At 49.9% G+C, this 12294-nt stretch overlaps 1 protein-coding gene across 1 annotated transcript in view; it reads left to right on the forward strand.

Moving 5' to 3' along the window:
* Positions 1-3743: 3743 nt before the first annotated feature.
* Positions 3744-12294, forward strand: part of ASCC3 (activating signal cointegrator 1 complex subunit 3) — an 812216-nt gene continuing 803665 nt past the window's right edge. The window contains exon 1 of the mRNA XM_075340095.1: positions 3744-3824. The gene's annotated coding sequence lies outside the window, so the exon portion shown is untranslated. The remainder of the gene's footprint in view (positions 3825-12294) is intronic.

Raw genomic sequence — 12294 nt, forward strand, 5'->3', positions numbered from 1 at the left:
CCAGAGGATCAGATCAATGAAGCTCTGCTCCCTTCCTCAGGACCATCAGATACAAGCATACATCAAATCTCTACCTCTCTCTGTTATCTGCCGCTTTGGGTTGCTGCTGCCATGGTCAAATTTTACGTGCGATTACAGTGGTTGTGACTCTCACAACCACATTTGGTGAGTAGTATTGCTCCCCCATCCTATAAGCCCTACATACAAGGGTAAGACCTTATTGCGCTTTATTTTTCCACAGCTTCTTCTATTACTGTCATCTGCATCTACGATCATCATCTACAAGTAAGTTGTCCCCATCTATCACTTAAACTTCTATTTACATTTACCCTCCTCTTACCACATGTGAGCGCTGTAGTTTATTGTTTTATGAGTTCCCAAAGATGCTTAGCACTTGTTGGGCCATTTGCCTTCACTCTGCGGTCCAGCTCACCCCAAACCATCTCGATTGGGTTCAGGTCTGGTGACTGTGGAAGCTAGGTCATCTGGCGTAGCACCCCATCACTCTCCTTCTTAGTCAAATAGCCCTTACACAGCCTGGAGGTGTGTTTGGGGTCATTGTCCTGTTGAAAAATAAATGATGGTCCAACTAAACGCAAACCGGATGGAATAGCATGCCGCTGCAAGATGCTGTGGTAGGCATGCTGGTTCTGTATGCCTTCAATTTTGAATAAATCCCCAACAGTGTCACCAGCAAAGCACCCCCACACCATCACACCTCTTCCTCCATGCTTCATGGTGGGAACCAGGCATGTAGAGTCCATCCGTTCACCTTTTCTGCGTCACACAAAGACACGGTGGTTGGATCCAAAGAGCTCAAATTTGGATTCATCAGACCAGAGCACAGATTTCCACTGGTCTAATGTCCATTCCTTGTGTTCTTTAGCCCAAACAAGTCTCTTCTGCTTGTTGCTTGTCCTTAGCAGGGGTTTCCTAGCAGCTATTTTACCATGAAGGCCTGCTGAACAAAGTCTCCACTTAACAGTTGTTCTAGAGATGTGTCTGCTGCTAGAACTCTGTGTGGCATTGACCTGGTCTCTAATCCGAGCTGCTGTTAACCTGCGATTTCTGAGGCTGGTGACTCGGATAAACTTATCCTCCACAGCATAGGTGACTCTTGGTCTTCTTTTCCTGGGGCGGTCCTCATGTGAGCCAGTTTCTTTGCAGCATTTGATGGTTTTTGCCATTGCACTTGGGGACACTTTGAAAGTTTTCCCAATTTTTCGGACTGACCGACCTTCATTTCTTAAAATAATGATGGCTACTCGTTTTTCTTTACTTCCCTGCTTTTTTCTTGCCATAATACAAATTCTAACAGTCTATTCAGTATGACTATCAGCTGTGTATCCACCAGACTTCTGCACAACACAACTGATGGTCCCAACCCCATTTATAAGGCAAGAAATCTCACTTATACCTGACAGGGCACACCTGTGAAGTGAAAACCATTTCCGGTGACTACCTCTTGAAGCTTATGAAGAGAATACCAAGAGTGTGAAAAGCAGTAATCAAAGCAAAAGGTGGCTACTTTGAAGAACCTAGAATATAAGACATTTTCAGTTGTTTCACACTTCTTTGTTAAGTATTTCATTCCACATGTGTTAATTCATAGTTTTGATGCCTTCAATGTGAATCTACAATTTTCAGAGTCATGAATATAAAGAAAACTCTCTGAAAGAGGCATGTCCAAACTTTTGGTCTGTACTGTACACAGACACCAATACACAGGGTACAGTCATACACACAGACACCTACACAGCGTACAGCTATATACACATAGACACCTACATAGCGTACAGATGTATGGTGTCAGTCGCGAACGATCCGACACAAATATCCGGCTCCCTGTTGTGACTAACAGGACCCGAATCCCCATTGAGAGCTACTAAATTCTCTAAACGGATCTTTTTGCCACTGAACCCCCGCTCATCCATGGCTAAACCCCGCTCAATCAACAATTTGATTGGTCCCTTGCAAGTGGGCAGGGTTTAGCAGCAGGTAGGCGAGGTTTCATCGGCATTTATATAATCTTAAATATGTGTTCACCTGGGGTGAACAAATATTTAATAGGGAGCCAAGAACGATCCGAAAGAGCCGGCTCTTTTTGGTGAGCGGAGCCATGGGAACCGGATCACCAAAAAGAGCCGGACTGCCCATCACTAGTATACACATACATATATAGACACCTATACGCAGCATACAGCCGTATACACATAAACACAGACACATACACAAAGTCAGTCACATAGAAGCGTATACCTATTTGAAAACATTTACGTACAAATAATCATATTGGGTGGCTTTTACTGTTGATGATTGGGGGACACGTGGTCCTGGAGTTGTTTAGAATAGAAGCAGGGGTCTGAGGTAAGATCTCCAGATGGCGGAGCGGGGGGGGGGGGGGGGGGGAGGTAAGCCTTCATGATTATAGTGGACGGGAGGAAACATGGCCACGCTCACTAACAAAACCGGTCACGCCCACTACCCAGGCAGACCCTTCTAGCCACTGGGATGTAGCTGCAACTCTTGTTTGATGCTCTTTGGCTGGACGGAGGCAGCGCATGCTGCAGGAAGCCATTATAACACACATGGCCGCGCACCGTTAACTGCGCATGGCCGTGTCTCCTGTACTATGCAGCAGGTCAGCGCTGTCTGCGACTTTGTCAGTGTACCTGGCCACATCACAGTACAGGAGACACGGCCGCGCACAATTCACCGTGCGAGGCCATGTGTGTGTGCTATAATGACATTATGCAGCAGGTGACCCGCCCAATAAAGCAGCTGTGAGAGCCCGCCTGCCTCCTGGCGAGAGAAACGGATCGCGGCTCTGGGATCTTCCCGATTCGGGGAACCGGCTGAATCCCACCCATAATATATATATATCAGTTTATGGGGAATCTGAAAAAAAAATGCAAGGAAAAAGATTGCAGTTACATGTATATGTGCAGAATCAAAGCCTTTCTGCTCTATAAAAAAAACACGACTTCACATCTGCAGCAAAACTGCAAATGAGGGGAAAAAGGATTAAAAAAATGCGGCAATAAAAGCAATAATGAAGAAGGATTGTCATTGTGTAGTCTGGTGCACACACCTGCAGAAAACAAAAAACAGGATTTCTGCGCCATGTGAACACGGCCTTACAGGCACATGATACATGTCGTATAGAGACGCTACATAAAGGTGAGCACGTTGTGGCTGCTGACTATGGATGTAAAGATGAACCCACAGGCCCCACTAGAGATGAGCAGGGCGCAGATGACAAGGCTCCTGCCCTGGAGACCACTGACCAGCAGGCTAAATATCCTGCCTACAGCGGCCAGTCTAGAGCTGCGTCTACACCCTGCGGAATGTCCCTCACTGCCATTGCCCCTCTGACAACTCCTCCTGTCAGGGATGAAAAGAATGGTAACTGCCTGTGGCACGGGTGAGCTCCCAGATGTCCCCTCTGTTGTGTAACCGTAGGGAGCCGAGCCTGCAGCACCAGACACCTCCGCCCCTCTCCTTCCCGTCCGGCCGCACTTTCATCCCCAGCAGCTGCAGCAAAAACGAAACTCTAGAAAGCACCCGGCCATCACGTGATTTTTGACGTCACGAATTCCTTTTGCAGTCTAGGAACTGATCGCCAGCACTCGTGTGCGCGCGCATAGTTATGACGTCTCCAATCTGCGTCAGCGTCATGAAGCCGAGACAACCAATAGAAGGCCACTTTCCTTCCCTACGGCGTCACCGCTCAACAAGCGTCCAATGAGCTGCGTATGTCTGGCCGCGGAAGAGCGCTGTGATTGGTCAGGCGCAGCTGTCTGTTATCGTGTGAGCCAGCCCAGGTAAGTGAGCGGACCGGCGCCGTGTCTGCACTGCCCGACCATACTGCTTGTGTACTGTAAGAGCAGGGGGGATAGACATAAGGTGGTCCGCAATAACGACACGTGCCTGTGACAGGTCAGCTGTGATGGCTGCACGACTCCACACGGACTGTGCCATAGGGTGCAATGTGCGCACTGTTAGCTGGCAGACCCACAGGCTCTACCATGGTGTCACATCAGGGCACACATGGTGGGGTAATAAGCTGTAACTTGTGCCCACATTCTGCTGCCCTGAGACTGCACTGACAGCTGGGGAAGCTTTTATATGCCATTAGTGGGAAGGTACCTCTTCTACCGAACACAACAGATGCTGTTAGAGCTGAAGGAAAGCCTGGTGACAACCAACCATGACTGTGGGGTCCACCTGGACCGCAGGTGTGGCGAGCTCCGTCATCAGTCCTGCCGGACCGCAGGTGTGGCGAGCTCCGTCATCAGCCCTGCCGGACCGCAGGTGTGGCGAGCTCCGTCATCAGTCCTGCCGGACCGCAGGTGTGGCGAGCTCCGTCATCAGTCCTGCCGGACCGCAGGTGTGGCGAGCTCCGTCATCAGTCCTGCCGGACCGCAGGTGTGGTGAGCTCCGTCATCAGTCCTGCCGGACCGCAGGTGTGGCGAGCTCCGTCATCAGTCCTGCCGGACCGCAGGTGTGGCGAGCTCCGTCATCAGTCCTGCCGGACGCAGGTGTGGCGAGCTCCGTCATCAGTCCTGCCGGACCGCAGGTGTGGCGAGCTCCGTCATCAGTCCTGCCGGACCGCAGGTGTGGCGAGCTCCGTCATCAGCCCTGCCGGACCGCAGGTGTGGCGAGCTCCGTCATCAGTCCTGCCGGACCGCAGGTGTGGCGAGCTCCGTCATCAGTCCTGCCGGACCGCAGGTGTGGCGAGCTCCGTCATCAGTCCTGCCGGGCCGCAGGCGTGGCGAGCTCCGTCATCAGTCCTGCCGGACCGCAGGCGTGGCGAGCTCCGTCATCAGTCCTGCCGGACCGCAGGCGTTGCGAGCTCCGTCATCAGTCCTGCCGGACCGCAGGTGTGGCGAGCTCCGTCATCAGTCCTGCCGGACCGCAGGTGTGGCGAGCTCCGTCATCAGTCCTGCCGGACCGCAGGTGTGGCGAGCTCCGTCATCAGTCCTGCCGGACCGCAGGTGTGGCGAGCTCCGTCATCAGTCCTGCCGGGCCGCAGGTGTGGCGAGCTCCGTCATCAGTCCTGCCGGACCGCAGGTGTGGCGAGCTCCGTCATCAGTCCTGCCGGGCCGCAGGTGTGGCGAGCTCCGTCATCAGTCCTGCCGGGCCGCAGGTGTGGCGAGCTCCGTCATCAGTCCTGCCGGGCCGCAGGTGTGGCGAGCTCCGTCATCAGTCCTGCCGGGCCGCAGGTGTGGCGAGCTCCGTCATCAGCCCTGCCGGACCGCAGGTGTGGCGAGCTCCGTCATCAGCCCTGCCGGAGCGCAGGTGTGGCGAGCTCCGTCATCAGCCCTGCCGGAGCGCAGGTGTGGCGAGCTCCGTCATCAGCCCTGCCGGGCCGCAGGTGTGGCGAGCTCCGTCATCAGCCCTGCCGGACCGCAGGTGTGGCGAGCTCCGTCATCAGTCCTGCCGGGCCGCAGGTGTGGCGAGCTCCGTCATCAGTCCTGCCGGGCCGCAGGTGTGGCGAGCTCCGTCATCAGCCCTGCCGGGCCGCAGGTTTAGGACGTCTTTTAAAAAGAAGCCATCACTCGATTCATGTAGCCCAATCCGCAGGCAGCATGAACCAGGGAAAGGGATAGGTTATAACATGAAAAGCTCCGGACCTTCAGAGAAAACATGGTTTAAAGATTTGGTAAGGGACCAGCGCTAGAAACTAGTCCAGCCTTTCCCGGCCAGCTTCTCCCGCCAATGATTGACAGGCTTCTGTACTCTGGATCCTCAAACCATATGTTCTCTCACAGGAACACAGACCTGTCTATGATTGAGCAATGATCCATGCTGCCCGGTGTCTCTATGAGCCGTTTGTCACCATATCGACTCCAAAGAGTGACAGTTTTCCTTATTGTTTAATAGATTTCAAAAATCATCCTAAAACCCCAGAAAATAAAACATCCAAAAAGCACTAAAAATGCTAATGGATAAGATGTTGATAGAGCACTTTAGAAAATACCACAAAATGTAAAAAAAAAAAAAAAATAAGTATCTCTAGGTTTTCAAGATCCCAGGGAACAGGAGCAGATCCTGAAGTTTCTCTGTATGAAAAGCGTCCATGTTTGACTTCTGGAAAAGCCCCTTGTGCACATGGCCTAAAGGGTGCTTTACACCAGGCAATCTATCGTGCGATAGATCGTCGGGGTCACGGTTTTTGTGACGCACATCCGGCATCGCTGGCGATGCCGGCCTGTGTGACACCTCCTAGCGACGCAGTATCGCTCACAAATCGTGAGTCGGGTACTGCTCGCTAGGTTCCATAATATCGTTTACTTTAGTTGACCATCGTTTCCGTGGTAGCACACGTCGCTCCGTGTGACACCACGGGAACGATGAGCAGCTCACCTGCCTCCCGCGGCCGCCGCCGTCTCTATGTGGAAGGAAGGAGGTGGGCGGGATGTTTACGTCCCGCTCATCTCCGCCCCTCCGCTTCTATTGGCCGGCGGCCGTGTGACGTCGCTGTGACGCCGAACGTCCCTCCCACTCCAGGAAGTGGACGTTCGACGCCCACAGCGAGGTCGCACGAGAGGTAAGTATGTGTGACGGGGGTTACTAACTTTGTGCGACACGGGCAGCGATTTGCCCGTGACGCAAAAAGGACGGGGGCGGGTGCGATCGATTGTGAAATCGCACAATCGGTCGTACCGTGTAAAGCAGGCTTTAGGGTTGGTTTCCACACAATGGCGGCTGATTTCTAGCTGTATACCATTTTCATGTCTAGTCCCAAACAACAGCTAGACTTGCATAGACAGTAAGCACAGGCCACAGCTCATTCTAGGACATCAGCAAGGTATCCCATGGAGAGAGGATAACCTGATGTTTTTTGTTTTTTTTTTATCCTTTGAATACATTTTTACATTGCAAAAATAATGTTCCCTGTTTCATCAGTTTTTCTTGGATGAATAAAAAATATAGTTTTTTCCTATCAACCAGTCCTTCAAAAACGTACAGGGGTAGCATCTGAGTGCTATGCATCTTTTTCATGGACTCATAGACTTGCATTGGGGGCGTATGATCCAACGCTCAGATTGATATTTGACAAGTCTATAATGGGGCCCATAGTACTATATGGAGGACAATATAGGGTCCGTTATTCCGTATGGAGGACTATGTGTGGCCCATTATTCTTTATGGCGGCTACGTGGTGCCCATTCTAATGTATGGAGGACTATGTGGTGCCCATTCTTCTGTATGGAGGGCTACGTGGTGCCCATTCTTCTGTGTGGAGGGCTACGTGGTGCCCATTCTTCTGTCTGGAGGGCTACGTGGTGCCCATTCTTCTGTCCGGAGGGCTACGTGGTGCCCATTCTTCTGTCCGGAGGGCTACGTGGTGCCCATTCTTCTGTATGGAAGGCTATGTGGTGCCCATTCTTCTGTATGGAAGGCTACGTGGTGCCCATTCTTCTGTATGGAAGGCTACGTGGTGCCCATTCTTCTGTATGGAGGGCTACGTGGTGCCCATTCTTCTGTATGGAGGGCTACGTGGTGCCCATTCTTCTGTCTGGAGGGCTACGTGGTGCCCATTCTTCTGTCTGGAGGGCTACGTGGTGCCCATTCTTCTGTCTGGAGGGCTACGTGGTGCCCATTCTTCTGTCTGGAGGGCTACGTGGTGCCCATTCTTCTGTCTGGAGGGCTACGTGGTGCCCATTCTTCTGTCTGGAGGGCTACGTGGTGCCCATTCTTCTGTCTGGAGGGCTACGTGGTGCCCATTCTTCTGTCTGGAGGGCTACGTGGTGCCCATTCTTCTGTCTGGAGGGCTACGTGGTGCCCATTCTTCTGTCTGGAGGGCTACGGGGGGCCCATTCTTCTGTCTGGAGGGCTACGGGGGGCCCATTATTCTGTCTGGAGGGCTACGGGGGGCCCATTATTCTGTCTGTAGGGCTACGGGGGGCCCATTATTCTGTCTGGAGGGCTACGGGGGGCCCATTATTCTGTCTGGAGGGCTACGGGGGGCCCATTATTCTGTCTGGAGGGCTACGGGGGGCCCATTATTCTGTCTGGAGGGCTACGGGGGGCCCATTATTCTGTCTGGAGGGCTACGGGGGGCCCATTATTCTGTACGGAGGGCCCATTATTCTGTACGGAGGGCTACGGGGGGCCCATTAGTCTGTACGGAGGGCTACGGGGGGCCCATTAGTCTGTACGGAGGGCTACGGGGGGCCCATTAGTCTGTACGGAGGGCTACGGGGGGCACATTAGTCTGTATGGAGGGCTATGTGGGGCCCATTAGTCTGTACGGAGGGCTACGGGGGACCCATTAGTCTGTACGGAGGGCTACGTGGGGCCCATTAGTCTGTACGGAGGGCTACGTGGATCCCATTAGTCTGTACGGAGGGCTACGTGGGTCCCATTAGTCTGTACGGAGGGCTACGTGGGTCCCATTAGTCTGTACGGAGGGCTACGTGGGGCCCATTAGTCTGTACGGAGGGCTACGTGGGGCCCATTAGTCTGTACGGAGGGCTACGTGGGGCCCATTAGTCTGTACGGAGGGCTACGGGGGGCACATTAGTCTGTATGGAGGGCTATGTGGGGCCCATTAGTCTGTACGGAGGGCTACGGGGGACCCATTAGTCTGTACGGAGGGCTACGTGGGGCCCATTAGTCTGTACGGAGGGCTACGTGGGTCCTATTAGTCTGTACGGAGGGCTACGTGGGTCCCATTAGTCTGTACGGAGGGCTACGTGGGGCCCATTAGTCTGTACGGAGGGCTACGTGGGTCCCATTAGTCTGTACGGAGGGCTACGTGGGGCCCATTAGTCTGTACGGAGGGCTACGTGGGTCCCATTAGTCTGTACGGAGGGCTACGTGGGTCCCATTAGTCTGTACGGAGGGCTACGTGGGTCCCATTAGTCTGTACGGAGGGCTACGTGGGGCCCCCGGGTTGGTTGGCCTGCGACTTTGTCCAAGTTTTTAATTTTGGCCCTTTGTGTATTTGAGTTAGACATCCCTGCCATAGACTTTCATACATACTTCTGATAAACACTAGCACAAGTAAATTGAAGACTGTGCAATTATTCATAGCTTCCAGTAATATTGAAGGTGTATTTCTATCTTGGACACTTATTGCATCTTCACAGGTTCTGATATAATCACGATGGGGAATGAATTTTCCAAAGGACCACATACGAGACCGTGACTGTAATGGAGGGCCGAACAACAGATCAAACTTATTTCTGCTCATTATTTTTTTATATTACATTTTTGCATTTAATATTGAACAGAATTAAGTTTTGTGACTCACTGTTAATGCTAATACACTTTATGATAGGACTTATTGTAACATGTATTCTCATCTGTAAAATCTAATTTACAGGCTCAATGGTGGAGCAGCGAGCCAGTGGCTCCTTGTTTCACCAATATATTCATCAGCATCTGCAACCTGAGGATGCAGATACCTGTGAAAGTGATACATCGGGCGAGGGGCTGCCACGTGGTCTCTGCTTCCATCCCTTTATCTGCTCTGGTGTGTGGGATGGCTAGGAACAGCTGAAGGGCTGGATGGGACCCACTTTTCCTACCTTTGACATCATTAGGAGCAGAGACATGACTTTCATTCATCTAAATGAGGCCACGACTCATGCCACCTACAGCTTTTCAATTTAATGTAAAAGTCAAGGAAGAGCTGCAAATGTGCAGCCACTTCTGCATTCCTAGCAATGGAAAACGTGTGTGGAGCATTAATCGCATATCCTGTAGTTATGTTTACGTCAAGATTGGAATACTCCTTTTAAAGAAGAAATTATTTGAAGAATTTGAGCTTCTTAACAGGTGGAAAAAAAGCTCAACATAAATAACACCGTGCTCTTGTGCTTTGTCATTCATCCATGGGACCGCTGCAGCCAGTCAACATAATGCTAGCATATACCAAAAAGACCACTAAGACAAGTGATGGATTTATTGTATGTCTTTAGTCCTGGAACATAAATATGCAATTTATTTTACTTCGGCTAGTCTCAAGTCTGCAACTCCTCCTTTTGATGTTACTGTCACAGTCGTCTCTGTTGTAGAGACTAGTGAGAGGTTTTGGGCCAGAGTCTCTTTACCATGAGAATCTGCAGTAACTTTAAATGTATTCCCTTTCCTTTGGGGTGGAGATGGATAATGTCTGTATTCCTTGCCAGCAAGTATTCTCATCACCTTCTCAGGTGTTGTCGGTTTGGACCACTCCCAGTAGAGGGTGATGGTTATTCTCTTAAGTCATTTGGATGCTTTGCCTGGAGGTGGAAGGAGCTGGTGGATCCCTCTCTACAAGATGCTGTGTAGGTTGAAGGCTTGGTGCAGACTGCAGCAGTCTGTTGTATTTCCTCCTGTCTCTTTCCTTCCCTTGGTGTCTTATCAGTGCATTAGTGGGGCTAGCGTCCCTCACCTGCTAACTCACTTGCCAGGGTTAATACAGGGCCTGCCAGGGAATCAAGTATCCTGTTTGGCGACGGGTGCGGAACCTGTATAGGGACTGGCAAGGAGTGTAGGCTATAGCTACAAGTAAGTGAAGGAGGTGTCCCATCTATCCCGTCACTAGCGCTAGGTTTTGTAATGTGTCGTGTTGCGCACCGTTCTTCTGTTTTTACTACCTTGACAGCTACTAAATTAGGAGTATGTCAGGTTCACAACTTTCAGAGATGTACCAACCAGAGAAAAATGGGAGTCAACTAGTGAGGCCAAAACATGGCCAAATAATCACAAAAAGTAGAAAACCTCTTATAATAACCACAAAAAATCTTTATTAATGGAAATTTAGTCATAAGAGGAAAGAGTTAAATTCCGTACTAACAATACAATAAAGATCAGGTAAAACCGGAAAAAAACGATACCAATCACACCAAGCAGTCAGGGAATGGGACAGTGGAGCAATATTAATTATCTCACAAGGCCTAGATAGATAAATAGGGGGAGAGAATGATAATAATAGACCTGACAAAACCCATACAAATGCTGTGACTAGGAGTGCCGACAGAGAAGATAATATATATAAAAATATAAAGGGTTGCACAGAAAAGTCAAAAAGACATCAAATAGTTAATGCTATGCTTATGTAAAGCGGGCAATATTCAGAGAGGCATACCCATTCAATTGTCAGCAATCCGGAACACACCATGGAGGGTTAAACAGGAGACCCATATAAGGGAAGACCTCAGATAACATAATATAGGTGATGCTATAAATAATGCACCACAGTCTCCAGCCCAAATACGGGCAATATACAGGAAGCGAAAAAAAGCCCAAGTCACTTACCCATAAAACCTGACTACTCGGCGTGGCGTGCTCCGACGCGCACGTTTCGTGACCTTCCTCGGGGAGCTGCTTATATTGTGTATTATGGAGTCTAGTGATCTTGGATAAATTAATCATGATAGGTTCTAGTGTCCCACTCTGTATCTTAACTTTCAGAGATGGCCTGGAGCCGTGAAGGCAAAAGAGGTTTATTATTTCTGGCTTGTCTTTTATAAGCTATGTAGAAGCATTGGCAGTGATGATGCTTCTGTTGGACCTGGTGATCTCATGATTGCCAAATATGTACCTACATAGCAGAGCTGCTTATGCCACACTGGGGCCGTTTTTCCTGTACCTGGGGCTTCTCTGGATTCCCTAGTTACACTTCCCACCTAGAAAATAAATAAGCTATTGTTTATCTAAATACTTTTTATTGCACACACTTGAAGGAAACTTTCAATGTTAAGAAACACCTTTTAGCTGCAGGTATAGGCGTAATCATGCCTACCTGCCTTATTGGAGCAGCAGCTACTGGGAGAAATTTAACTTCTATTCTCCCTGCAGCCAATTGCTTCCAGTCATCGGGGAGTGTATAGAGCGTCATCAGATACAGCTCATTATATTTGAGCTCATCTGTAATCGCTCTCCAGCACTTTAATTGATAGTTTGCTGTGCACACACACAGGCTGCATAGAAGGTTGTCACAGCACAGTCACTAACCACTACTTGCACCCCACCCCAAAGACTGGAAACGAGTGGCTGCAGGGAGAATAGAAGTTCATCTTCTCCCTGTAATTGCTGCTTCAGTAAGTGAGGCAGGCGCAATTTAAATACTATTTACTTGCAGATTAACTCTATATCTGCAGGTTATTGTGTTTCTAGACATTATAGGTTCCCTTTTAAAACAAAATTCCTACATAAATTCAGTATCCTCATGACTGTATTGACCTGAAGAATCAATTAAGCAGAGTATTTAGGTGAATAAACAGTATAAAGAAATTAAAAAATAAAAAACAGTTTTTCTATAAGAACTACTTTGTGTACCCTCAACCAGCCCCG

This window comes from Anomaloglossus baeobatrachus, chromosome 3, assembly GCF_048569485.1.
Source record: "Anomaloglossus baeobatrachus isolate aAnoBae1 chromosome 3, aAnoBae1.hap1, whole genome shotgun sequence".
NCBI lineage: Eukaryota > Metazoa > Chordata > Amphibia > Anura > Aromobatidae > Anomaloglossus > Anomaloglossus baeobatrachus.